This window comes from Urocitellus parryii, chromosome 2 (genome assembly GCF_045843805.1).
Source record: "Urocitellus parryii isolate mUroPar1 chromosome 2, mUroPar1.hap1, whole genome shotgun sequence".
In the NCBI taxonomy this organism is placed as follows: Eukaryota; Metazoa; Chordata; class Mammalia; order Rodentia; family Sciuridae; genus Urocitellus; species Urocitellus parryii.
Genome location: NC_135532.1, coordinates 43,130,290 through 43,144,478, shown reverse-complemented (window position 1 = coordinate 43,144,478; position 14,189 = coordinate 43,130,290).

Genomic DNA, 14,189 nt, shown 5'->3' with positions numbered 1-14,189 from the left:
TATCCTCCCTAATATTTACTGTTGCCTGTATTTTGATAATTGCCATTCTGACTGGAGTGAGATGATATCTCAGTATAGTTTTAATTTGAATTTCTCTAATTGCTAGAGATGTTGAACATTTTTTTTCATATTTTTTGACCATTCATATTTCTTCTTCAGTTCCTTTGTCCATTTATTGATTGGGCTATTTTTTTTTTTGGTGTTAAGTTTTTTGAGTTCTTTGTATATCCTGGAGATTAGTGCTCTGAGATGCAGGTTGTAAAGATTTCCTCCCATTCTGTGAGCTCTACCTTCACATTCTTAATTGTTTCTTTTGCTGTGAAGAAACTTTTTAGTTCGATGCCATCCCATTTATTGATGATTCTTGATTTTACTTTTTTCACTTTTGGAGTCTTAGTGAGGTCAGTCTCTAAGCTGACATGATAGGGAGTTGGGCGTATTTTTTCTTCTAGTAGGTTCAGGGTCTCTGTTCTATCGTGTATATTCTTGATCCATTTTGAATTGAGTTTTCAAGCTCAATTCTTAATCCAGCTGTTAGAGTTGTCTGAGAAACCCCTATCTTCAGAGCTTCAGCTCTAACCCATTAACTCTAATTAGTTATGTACTCATTGATTTAGGGAGCTAGAAGATTTGCCTCCTGAAACAGGAAACTTCCTGAATTGGAATCCTTTTAAACAAGTGTTTGACATATAACATAGATAAATGCCAGCTAAAACTCCTGCTCTGCTCTTCCTGTGTTCACCCAATCCTGTATCTCTATGGAATCGCCTCTCTTTCCAAATTGAACCTAACCTGATTCCCTTTGCTGAGGTAGGAAAAGCAACTGGTAGAAGCATGTGCCATACACTTAAGTAGTATCTTATGGCTGGAAGGGATGCTGGAGGCCTTACGTATTAGCTCATACTGCCCAACAGGAGATCTAATCTGAGCTCCCCTCTCTGTCCCCTGTCACACCAAGATATGCCCAAGAACACTCTCCAAGTTTTCTTAATTCACCTGTCTCCTTCTCCTAGGGCTGTCTTTTCCTCAACCCTAAGAGAAGAGATTACACTGTTAGTATTCAAGATGCCTCAATGCTACAGTGAAAAGATTGGAATGTAACACAAAAACCCACTTCTAGCTCTAATAGTTCCAGGGAATATTAAGAGAAGGAACAGGTTTTTCATTTGTTTGTTGTTTAAAAACATGATTCTGCCATTCCCTATCTTCCACTTTGTAAGCAAAGCACTGACAGCACTTGCTGGCCACTGTTCTGCATTGGGTCATCTGAAGCAGATCATTGCTGTCCTTGGAGGATGATCTCGAATGCCAGTTAAATTGTGAACTAATTCAATGACATGCTCATTGTTCCACTTATTTAGGCAATTGCTTTTCTGCACAGGGAAACATTTTACATACTCCTAACAGTACTAAATTAATTCCAAAAATTTAAGGATTAGACCCTTTGCTGGTTATCTCTACTTCTCAGCTGTGTCCTCCTGGGGTGCAAGACCCCCCAAATCTTCTCCATCATGAAAGGGCTATGAAAATTCAGAAAAGATTAAGTTAACTCTTGTTAAGTCAGTGGGTTTGGAAGCTTGAGCATATTTTTTGGCATTTGTGGTATTTCCAGCCGCTGTAGAATTGATAGAGGCAGATGGGGCTGGGAATTAGTGAATGACCTTCCAGAGTCCCTTCCCCAGTTAGGATTAGTGCTGTCATAGTTCTAAAGCAATCACTGTCATTCACTAAGGGTCATCCTGTGATGCTGGTCAGGGTCCTGTTCTAGCTGAATGATACTCTCTGGGGTTATAAGCCTAATATCCCTACTTTCAAGCACAGATAAACAAGAGGCTGGGGCCTTCTAGAACTTTATTGTATAAGCACTGACAGAAGCTGTCATTTCTTGCATTTTGGCTACTCTAGAATAAAAGACATCTGAGACAGGAGCTGATGAAGCTAAGGAACACTCAGACCAGGTTTATCAACATTTATTTAGCAGATTGTAAAACCCAGGAGTCCTAATCTTTGTCGCTCAAAAGCATGACTCATGCAAGAACAAACAATTAAAAAAAATGACCACACTGTTCAGAGTAGTTCTCTGCCTTCAGAGAACGTTAGATACTTCTTTACCCCATCCCTGTGGTGAAACACTGATCTCATCTACGAATACTGTGTGGCTCAGTTTATCTGAAGCCGGTTATGGTTTCTCCACTTAATAACCCACATCTACAATTTGTTCTGGAAGAGACACATAGAAGGAGATGGAGTACAACACCTGAAATAATAGGATTTTACAGGAAATAATGTAAATGAAGCCCTTTGCCCTTAATGACCCATAATAAAATGCTCTTGTTACCAAGCTCTGCAGCAACCCAGTGCTGGTTGCCATGGAAACGCCCAGCTGCTCCCCAGCACAGTTGCTTAATGATCAGTGTGATGTCAGGCTCCTGAGATAACCACAAGCTCAGACAAATCTTTACAGCCATGGTGACAGTCCACTTGGGACTTCAGTTATGTCTGAGTGAAAGCTCCTGTGTCCAGGTATAATTAAAATACACTCAGCCCTAGACTGGAAATGCTTTCAGCAGAGAATTAGGTCACCTTTTAAATTTCTCTATTCACTTTCATTTCTCCACATGACTTCCTGGTTGGAAGTGAGCCAGACATGGCGGCCACAGCACATTACTGCAGATGGCGCTTCACAAACCCGTGACCAGGCCTACCCTTGGTGTGGTTGGGATGTTTGACTGAATTACCATGGTCCACACCAAGAAGGGTCACCTTTATGTCCCTGCTCCCCAGGTTCCTTGCATCTACCTTCCACTGTGCCTGAGCCTGCAATTCTCCAGATGAATCATTACTTGATTTAGATTAAAAAAAAAAAAAAGGAGGAGATTTTACCCAGAATAAAAATTTCAAAATATATTTATTATCTGGGAGACAAGCCCTGGAAAACGTGTTCTTTTCTTTCCCTTCTTATTCTGTTCTCCCCTTTTTCCCTTTTATTCTCTCTTAAAAGGGTTTGTGATGTGCCTGCTAATGGAAGACAATCACCAGATATACAAATAAGGATAAATAAGATTTCATCTCTGTCCTGTAGGAGCCATGGGGTCATCAGAAGGGGGAGAGGTGTGTGCACTAATGCTTGTGCTTACAGGGCACACGTGGGCACGGTGTGCCTGAACAAAAGAGAAAAGGCTGTCTAGAGGAGGTGGTGCTGGGTAAAATCTTGGGAGTAAATTAGTAGGACTGGGAACAGGACGATAGAGGAGGGACAATGTGAGAGGAAGGCATGCAATGGTCTCATATATTTGAAAAACTGCAAGCAATTCAAGATGGCTGGGGCTTGGTCCATGAGAGCTGGCTCAGGAGAAGTAAGAGTAGACAGGGGCCAGAACTGAATGAATTTTGATTTTGTTTATCAGGCTGGTAGGAGTCACCTTAGGGTTATAGGGAGAAAAAAAAAACAGAATTTTAAGTGCCATTTAGGGAGATCCTTCTTTCAATAATGAGAGCATGAACAGAGGAAGTCAGAGACACCATGCCATTAGGAAGTTATAAAAAAAGAGTGTGACTATAGAAAACATCTCTTAGCTTTTGTCCAGCATTTGTTTTGTGTTTGGGAAAAGAATCACCCTTCTCTCAGTGAATGGCCTACCCACACAAGGGAGGACATATGACTCAAACCCAGGTCATTGTAGGCCCCATTCCTGGTCCACTGTAATTGATCCAGGTAGGCACATATCCAAGCAGCATCAACCAAATTTTTCCTGTGAAATTTCCTATATGATTCCTAGACACAGGATTCCTTTATTTCTTTGAGATGAGAGGATTCATCTTTGTAGCTTCTGGAGTTCATCTTTACTCCTCTGTGGAGAGGGCTCTGAACATTAAGCCAAAACTTGGAGGAAAATGAACTGAAAGATAGGGATCCATTATTAATATTGTTTGAGCCCCTGTAATCTAAAGCCTATTGCACTAGTATGCCAATGGACTTTAGAGCTATACATTCTGATACATTCATTTTTGCTTGAGCAAGTTTATGTATTTTTTTTGTTACTTGTCACAGATTCCTGACTCAGAAACCAGGAAAAACAAGAGTGCTTGAGCTGAAGCAGTAGAGGATGGAGAGAATGTTTCAGTGAATGTAATGAAACTACTCAGAAATTAAAGAGAGAGATGTAATGGAGTGGGTGGGAAATGCAACTAGATAACACTCAGTTCCTTGGTTTACATGGATAATGATACCACCTTATAAGATGCTGAATATAGCAGAAAGAATAATTATTTTGGGAAAAGAGTTATATATATATATATACACATACACACACACACACACACACATATATATATATAAAGTCTCTCTCTATATATATGCATATATATGATATATGCATATATATATATATATAATTTATTGATTTTTAGATACTTGAGGGATATCCAACTGTAATTTTCAAGTAACCAATTGAAACCCACTTCCTGAAATGTATGCAAATTATAGAACCATGTAATATAATAGCTATCTTAAAAATCATGAAGACCTGAAACTCATCTGATACTTTAATTCCTTCTATTGAACATTTATTAAGTACCTTTAGTGCCATGAGCTGTCTGGGAGAAAGGGCACCATATCGTATTCCCAGTCTATACCCTTCCGAAGTTCAGTTGAGAGAGAGACATTTTGATGGGCTGGGTGAGAAGAGCCAATAGAGGCTGTGACACAGTGCTGAGGACACAGGCTGGGCTTATCAGCCCTGGGCCTATAGCTCCTGTCCAGGTGGTTTTGCAGTTCTGCTTTGGTGAATTAATTGGTGAAGAACATAGCTTTTTCTGACATAGCCTTGATTTCCTTTGGGAGGACTAGATTTATAGGAAGTCTGAGTTTTGAGTCTTTTTTGTTGTTGTTGTTGTTGTTGTTGTTTTGTTCTTCATAGCTTTCACTGGCTTTAGTTACAGTCATGAGGTCCTCACAGAATGTATTTAGTCTTTCTCCTACATACAATCCTTCTTGTGTTTTACTAAAACACTGTGGGTTCCTTTCATCTTCCCCTTTTCTGTCTAAAGATCATATCACTAGTTCCTTCCAATGTGCTTCATGTGACATGGGTTTTGGTGGTTTTTAAAGCAGTACTTACTGTGCAAAGTTACCTTATCTGTAATTTGTATGTCTTTTGTTTCCCTATCAATCCATTATCTCCATGTGACAGGGACCTTGTCTGTCTCATCCATCATTTATCCCCAACACCAAAATCAGTGGCTGGAACAAACACATCCAATAAACATTTTATGGGGAATAGTTTCTAGTTTCTAGCCCATCCCCATTTCAGGGGTCTCTTGTGAATGCACTAGTTTGGCTTGACTGAAGTACAGAGGCCAGGAGAGAACACAACACTCTTTTTGTTTTGTTTTGTTTTTGTTTTTGAGAGAGAGAGAGAGAGAGAGAGAGAGAGAGAGAGAGAGAGAGAGAATTTTAATATTTATTTTTAGTATTTGGCGGACACAACATCTTTGTTTGTATGTGGTGCTGTGGGTGGAACCCTGGCCGCACGCATGCCAGGTGAGCGAGCTACCACTTGAGCCACATCCCTAGCCCGACACAACACTCTTGATCAGTAGGACTGTAGAATGCAAGAGATGGTTGCTAATTTGTTTTGGATTTGGATATCTAAGGGTGACAGTGGTTTTGTTGTTGTTGTTGTTTTGAGTTATATCACATTATCATTCTGTATTGATCATCTCAAACCACTTTATCTTTGGCATGAAACACTTACCAAGCCATATTTTTCTTTTCTGTATCAACATTAATATATTATACACACGTGCACATGTGCACATGCTCGCAGGCACACGCTGAATTGAATCCATGGGCACTTTAACCACTGAGTTACATCCCCACCCCTTTTTATTTTTTATTTGGAGACAGGGTCTTGCTAAGTTGCCTAGGACTTCCCTAGGTTCTTATATTTTAGGATCCTAAGTTTAGAATGTCACATATATACCTGATAAATTTAGCTTAGTGAGTGCCACAAGGTTTTTATTTGTGATTCTGCTGGCCAATCTATCTTTCTTCCGACTGTCCTTCATCAGCATAGTCAATGAGCAGCCTCTCAGCTCCCCAAGGTCAGACTTCCTGCATCATCTGAGCTGTGGATTCTCAGTCCTTGCAACTGGCCTGGCCCTCAGTTGACTGCTTATTGGACAAATTTCTAAAGCTATCCTTCTATATTTTTCAAGTTATTAATTAAAGTGTGAAGAAAGACAGGATGCTTTAGCTTTTCTGTAGGAACATTCATCCCCTTTTTATATCTCTCTCTCAAAGTGGGCTAATCCATATAATGGGTTCAGCTCATTTTTCTCATTCATCTTTCAAAAATGTTTTGCTGTCATTTAGACAAACTCTATCATACCAATTTCAATGTAAGAAATGAGTTTGGGCCAACATAACTTAATACTAAGAAACTCAAACTGGCTCCAGGGGAACACCAATGACTCTTCAGTAGGTTCTAAACCCCACCCTGTACGTTGCATGGGTGCCCTTCTGAACGCACTAGTGGGGGACAGAATTTATAAGAGTCAATTGTGAAATTGACTTTTTGAGTTGCCATGGTGGATAAGAACATGTACAGGGAATGCTGGCATAGCCAAGCAGCTACAAAAAAGCCCAAGAGGGTGTAATTTGAAAGCTATTTTGGGACTACAGAAATTTTCATTTTGTTTAGAAAAGCATCCCATATCCCGTGTATAGTCAAAATATACCCATTGATTATTGTAATCAGCAATGTTCAAGATGGAGCCCCCCACCCCCTCTTTCAGCCTGAGGGTTATTTCTGGCAGACTGTTCACCCCAGGTTGGGCCCAGGAGGCAGGAAGTGGGAGCATGTGTTCCGAGGGCCCTGTTGGAGTTAAGAAAGCACTGACTACATCAGCACCACTTTTTCTTTACTTCTGCCACGGGTACTGATTCTGGAACATCAGAAAGATTTAGATTTCAGTGTCCCTGTAAAACCAAAGAGCATGTGGCAAGGGACCAAGCCTGGAAATACAGCATGTCCTTTGGTGTTGATGGTCTTCAGCCAGAATCTATCAACATAAAGGGCCACATTTCCAAGAAAATTCGGGATCTTTATTAACAACCCTGGTGTCTCTTATGTGACCATGGCTGCCTCTTTTCTGTGAGTTTTAGCAAGAAGATGGGATTCAGATTTGACTGTACACAGGACAGTTAAACAGGCTCCTTCCATGGTTTTGCTCACTCTAATTTGAGAGAGATTTTACCTTCCTCAAATGTGTGACAGGATTATCCCACTATAATACATTTGATAAAAGTGCAAATACTCACAGGGATGTTATTTTCTCCTAAAGAGAGCTTTCAGGAACTCATAAATGGTTTAAGAAAAAAAAATGTGCCTGGAACTTCAATTTTTTTTTCTTTCTTTTTGGAGCTACAGAGAAGCTTTTGCTCTTTCTCCTTCTCTCTTCCCACTATCTCTTTAGAAGTCTTTAGAAAAGCATGAGCATCCGGAGATCAAAATATCATTAGAATGTACACTGTTATAAAAAGACTGAAATGGCATCCTCACAGTCTAAGGAGTTCTTGCCTTGCCCTGTGTATTGAACTAGTTGCTGAAAAATAACTCCACTGTAAGGGAGCTTTCCATTATGTAACATTTCATAGTCCTTCTGAGGATAGAGACTGAATTTGGCTAGTTCACAGAGTATGGTGTTCAATGACGCCAAGTGCCTGGATGAGCAGTGTTTGGTGAATAATAATAATGAATAATAATACCCCCATTAACACTTACCGACTGCATGCGTTATGGATTCCACTAAGAAAGTCTTGGGATATTACTAAATCTTACTGCTTCCCCATTTCTCCACCAGATGGCAGAAGAAGGGCCAGGAAATGGACCCTCAAATATTTTTTTGATTCTTAGATATTAAATATGAGATATCAAAAGCAGGTAATAAACAGTTATATATATCCTATGATTTTATTTTTATTGTACTGCCTATGTGGAAATAGAGAAAGAGTTGTTGGAAATTTAGGTGCTGAGTTGGAGTTTCAAAATTAAACCTGGGATGTATTAATACCCTTTTGGGTACACTTGTGGAATGGACAGTAGGAACAAGGAATTACTTTATCAAGGTTTTCCATCCATATTCCCTTTGAACCTGGAAATGTGAACAGTGAAATTATAAGGAAAAGAGATGTGTTCTTCAACCTGTGGCTGTGATGGTGGTAGGCCTTGCAAGAATTACATTTCCTACTCAATGTTACTTTTCAGCAGAAACCCTTAGAATTCTTCTCATAGAATAGTTAAGGTACGTAAGATAAACAACAATAACAACAAAAAAGAGGGAGTCAGGGACCTAAGACCATCAGGCGATAGAAAGAAAAGTCCAAATTCTTACAGCTGGTCAATGTTTAACATTTGGCATTATTAAGTGTTACCCAAGTTTATTTAGCAAGCTCTTAAACAAACTGGGCTGGGAGAGGGATTAGTTTAATTATTCTCATATAAATGGGTTTAAAAGAGAGATTCAAAACTGTTTCAGTCAGAAAAGAGCTTAATTCATATTCGCGTAGACATACATATCGAAAAATCAAAGCATTTGTCATGGATTTACAGTCTGTCTTTTAAGACAAACGGCCACTAGATTATAGTTTAGAGAGAAAAGGAGTGAATTGAAAGAGATTGTTTGGAGAATATTCTTATGAGAGAATAATCTGCATACTAGAAATGGAAAATTAATTTTAAGACCATGGTTCTAAGATTTTAAAGTCCACATTTGAGAAACAAATTTTAAGAAGCCCTGACGCACACTCAGGACATTGTATTTGCATAGCCACTCCATTTTCCGAAGCCCTGGCTTTAACCTTTCCTAGTTACCATGGCAACGAGGACACAAACACAACATCCATACCATGAGCTGGATCTGTGAGGAAGAATTTCCCACTGTATACACAGTACGTATATCTGACCTAAGCATTGCAGAAAGAATTCAGAGTAATTTTAAACACAATAAATTGTCCGAGTGAGTCATAAAATGGAAATAGTGAACATGGCTAGGAAAATGGTCTCTCATAAATGAGCCAAGGGAAAATAGTGTTGGATCTCCTTTCTTGCTAAAAACTCCATCTTGTCTTTCCTCATCTCTCTTCCTGGCATAAAGAATGTCATGGAAAAACTTAAAGAAAATCACTTAAGCCTTTATTTTTCTTCTTTCTAAATCCCAAGCTTAAAATAAATGATTTATTTTTAGGCAAATTGTAAACCTGTAATCTGAGACATTGGTCTTGCAAAAACACTTTAGCACTTCCAATTACTGGCTGTAAATTGCTTTCCTAAAAACCCTCCTAAGTGTTCGCTCTGCATTCTGAAAGAAGAAACCAGACACTGATACGTCATCATCGCTATTTGCTCTGATTCCTGGCTAAGATGCTCCTCACACCAAATCCGAGAAAGCAGGGAAGGATGCAGATTCCACAACGGAATGAAGGCCAGATCCATCCCCCAAGTTCTGTCTTGGACAATGAATAACATCTGGGAGGAAGTACAAAGGGATCCTACTCTGGTAGAGATAGGAATAACAGAGGCAGGGAGAGTCCTGTGGATAGAGGAGTGTCCTTGGGCAGAGGTGAAGAGCCACAGAGGAGAAGCAGGAAAAGTGAAGGCTAGACACAAAGAGAAGCCCTGAAGGGACTCTTATGAAGATGCTTAACACATGCTTCTTGACTTGACTGAATGATCAAAGCGTGGTGCTGGTGTTAAGCAGTCCTAGCACCGCTGCTTATGAATGCCTTTGACAATCCCTGTGCCCTTGTGCTTGATGTGATTGGGCAGCCGTGCCAGCCATCGGAAGGGACTGAATGGTGGAGTTCTGTTGTCGTGAGTCCGTTTCTCCATCGGAAGCCGGTATTGAGTCCTTACCCTGTGAAAAGCACAGCCTGGGTGTGTTTTTGTGACCGTGGGCCTCACTGCAACCCAGGCCTCCAGTTATCTGAATGTCTAAAATGAGCACGATAGTAAATAAATAATACGCAATAGTCTTTATGTACTTAATCTAACTCATAAAATTGTGTGATTCTAAAATAAAATTTCAGCAGCAGATGTAAAAATATCAGGTTCTTTTCATCAGAATGAAAAATTTCTTCTGCTGGGATCCTTCAAGGAGGCAGCATAGCTGAGTGGAAAGAATGTGGCCCTGAGAGGCCAGAGAAACAAATTCATGTCCCAGCTGGGCAGAGGCCAGCTGTGAGGCTACACCTCCCAGCCTCTCAATTCAGTTTTCTCATCTGTAAAATTAAGATGCTGATCTAGATGATCTTCCATCTAATAATATTTTATTATCCTACAGAGGATTAAGACAGGAACTGAGGGCTTCCTTTCTCTGGGAAGGTCAGACTTTCTTTCTCAGATAACCCTGCCAATATTTTGGGAAAGGAGAGGCATTAAGATTAAAATTTCCCAGCTGAGTTTTGGAAATCAGAGTAAAAACCAATACATTTTGTATAACCAGAAATATAGCCTAGGTTGGGAAGGAAAGCAGAGCAATTGTTCTGTGGCAAAAATATGCTTTAGTTTTACACTAGACCTCCCTGGCCACACACCCCTGTCTTAATCATTTGAAATGATCAGTAGACAAATAGACATTTGCAAAAAAGGTGTGGGGATTGGAGGATAGGGAAGAGAAGAGAGACAGAAAAGATCACCCTCGGTCCATAATAAATAGGACTTCCTTGGTATTTGTCTAAGTCTGTTTTCCATTGATAGAACAAAAAAGCAAGGCTGGGTACTTTATACAGTAAAGAGGTTTATTTTGACTCATGGTTTGGGCTCAGGGAAGTTCAAGGGCATGGAGCCAGCTTCTGGTAAGGGCCTCATACTGCATCACAACACAGTGAGAAGCAGAAGGGGAAGACAGCATGTGCAAAGAGGAGGTGTGTATGTGAGAGAGGGAGCAGAGGGGGTGACCTTGATTTGTAACAAATCATCTTTGCAGTAACTAACCCAATTTTACAAGACCAAACTCACCCCGACAAGACCTAATCCAGTCTGTGGAGAAAGATATCAATCCACCCATGAGGGCAGCACCCCCATAAGCTAATTACCTTTAAGGCCCCCTTCCAATCTCTCAATACTCTTACATTTGCTATTAAATATCAACAGGAGTTTTGGGGGAGAGAAGTTGCATTCAAATCGTAGCAGTATTGAATGGAGAAGAATAGGCCTGATTTTTGATTACTTAAGTCTGCCTTTCAGGACTCTTAAGGCTTTTTGATGAAAAAAAAATTGTATGCCTTCGTGTGTACACACACACACACACACACACATTCTAAATAAATATCCAGGAATGGTCTCCTCCTCTAACCAGTGCACCCGTGGTCTCTTTGTGTGGCTCTTGCTCTTCATCTCTCCCTACAAAGCACAAACCCCGGGAAACACAGACTGAGCCTTGGAATACACACAACTCTCTCCTAGATATTCTCCTTCTTTCAAGCATTCCCTCCATCCTGGCCCCTGACCCGGTGTCTCTACCATGATCACAATAAATAAGGACAGAACTTCAAAGTTCCAACTGGTTTGGGAAACTGTAAACACCCACGCTTTTTTCATTTGCTACTGTTTCCATGACAAATTTTTTCTTTTCAGAACAAAAGGACATTTGTAAATATCAAAATCAAATCCCTTTGAAGACGCCAAAGAGGGTGTCTTCTGGGAAAGTATTAAAACAGAATAGCATTGTGTGTCTAAAGTCATTTGTGTGTATGTCTAAAGTCATTTATGATATTCATGAAATTCCCCAAGCACTTCAAGTTCGCTGTTTAACATGCACTCTCCTCGTGTGTTGCTCTCTATTGGCACAGAACACAGAAGGGCAAAGAGCTTTTGAACTCTGGTGATGCAACAAAATCTGGTTTCCTTGATGAGGATCATCGGCGAGTGGAGTGCTTTAGGCTGAGGAAGTGGTCACTATTTTGACACAGAGCAGAGAAACCACATCTACATCTATAGACCTGCATAAAAAAAAAAAAAAACTTCAAAAAGTGTGTGTGTGTGTGTGTTTGTGTGTGTGTGTAGCCTCATTAAGGCAAAACTCTGCCTTCCCCATTTTATGCGCTTCATTTACTCACACAAGGATTTTACTGCCATCGATTTCTTTGCCAATTCTTTTTTCTATTTCATCATCAGTTTTGGTTCTCCTCCTAGAAACTGTTGAGAAATGATAGATAATGGGTGCTGATTGACACCCCAAAGAGGATGTTGCTCCTCAGTCTGGAAAGACAGGATTGGATACTTTTGAAAGAGCTGGTCAGGAATACACAGGCGATGCCACCAGACACACACACGTGCCGAATTAACAGCTACAACCAAATGACTCTGCTCCTTGGTACTTGGTACTGGACTTGTGTTTCCTTCTTGATCTTCCAGCAAGTGATAGCATTCTTATGGAGTAAGAGTCCCACTCGTGATCATAGCTGTATATGTGACCGCCTATACTGAATTATCTCTACCAGTGAATGTGTTTAGCACAGCCCAGGAATTCCACTCTTAGATACTTGCTGAAGAGCAATGGGAGCACCTGGTCTTCAAAAATGCTGGCGTGTGAGTTCTCATGCTCATAGCAGCCTATCTCATGATAGTCAGATGCTGGCAACAATCCAAATTCCCATCAGCAGGTGAATGCATGAATAATATATAGTAAATCCTTATAATGGAATACTACATAGCAATAAAAAGTTAACTGATACGTGAGACAGGGGTGAATGCTAAATGAAATAAGCCACAATATAATATTATGATAATTACATCTACATAAAATTTCCCAAAAAATGCCAAAATTATACTGGTTGCCAGAGCAAGGACTGGGAGCAAAAACCTTTCAGTTAAAAGAAAGGTGGTAAAAAGGAATTGTTTATGAATGTTTATAATAATAGCCCCAAATCAGTAGCAACCAAGATAACCTTCCTTATTGACTGTATAAACAAAGTGGGTATTATTCAGCCACAGTGAGAAATGTGTTATTTCAAAAGGTGCAGATGCATCTTAAGTGCACACTGCAAGTAAAGCTGCCATGACACAGGACTAAACCAGTCAGGATCACTCCAGGAGAACTGGGCTGGCACTAAATAATCACACAAAGACAGAGCAATACCTTTTTCTTTGGGTTCTGTGACGGCCCCTCTGACTCAGCTCCCACAAGGGAGGCAAGGCAGGCAAGAAAAGGAGGGAGCAGGCCTTGAACCCCAAGTTTTATTAATGGGGGGAGCTAATCCATGAAACATTCTATCCAAAAAAGGGCAGAAGGGTAGGATTATAACAAACGTGTGAGTGTAATTTAACCCCATGGGGTGATGCCCACTCCCAGAGCTATACCTTTCTTATCCAATCAGAGGTCAAGTTCACTTGCATTGCAGGGTGCAATACCAGTCCAGTACCTCTGTACTCAGCCCTTAAAGGTGTGTGCATAGCTCCTGAACAGAGTGACCCCCAACATAAAGCCAGTCTGGAAGAGCTATATACTAAATGATTCAAATAATATGATGTTCTGGAAATGGCAAAATTAGAGAGACAGTAGTAAAATGATTGGTGGGATGGTAGCCAGGGTGGAGGCAGAGGAGGTATTGAATAGATAAGGCACCAGGGATTTTTAGGATGATGAAACTCTTTTGCATGACTCTGCAATTGTGAATGTTAGGCAAAAGCTGGCAACCATCCAAATCCCATCAGTAGGTGAATGCATGAATAATACGTAGTAAATCCTTATAGTGGGATACAAATATAAAATGGAATATAATTGTGAAAAGAACTATGCATTTGTTGAGACCCATAGAACCCATTATAATAGCACAAAGAGTGGAAATTAGTTTATGTAAGCTTTGAAAAATAGTTTAGGGAATCAAGAGATATCAGGGAGGAATGCCCAGAATAGAGTCTTAACTGTATTGCAGATGCGTGGAACAGCCTCACTAAGGGATGTGGAGGAAAGTGCTGACCAAAGTTGAGGAAATGCACAGAGTGTGTGAGAATAGAGACAAAAGAAACTGCTCACATGTACTTTAATAGTTATAGTTATTTCCCATAAGGGCATGCATTAACAAATATTAAATCACTATACACATATACTGGAATTGATCAATGAATTAAGTGGATGGCAGATAGTAAAAGCCAGGCTTCTCACTGTTGGAGCAAAAGTTTAGA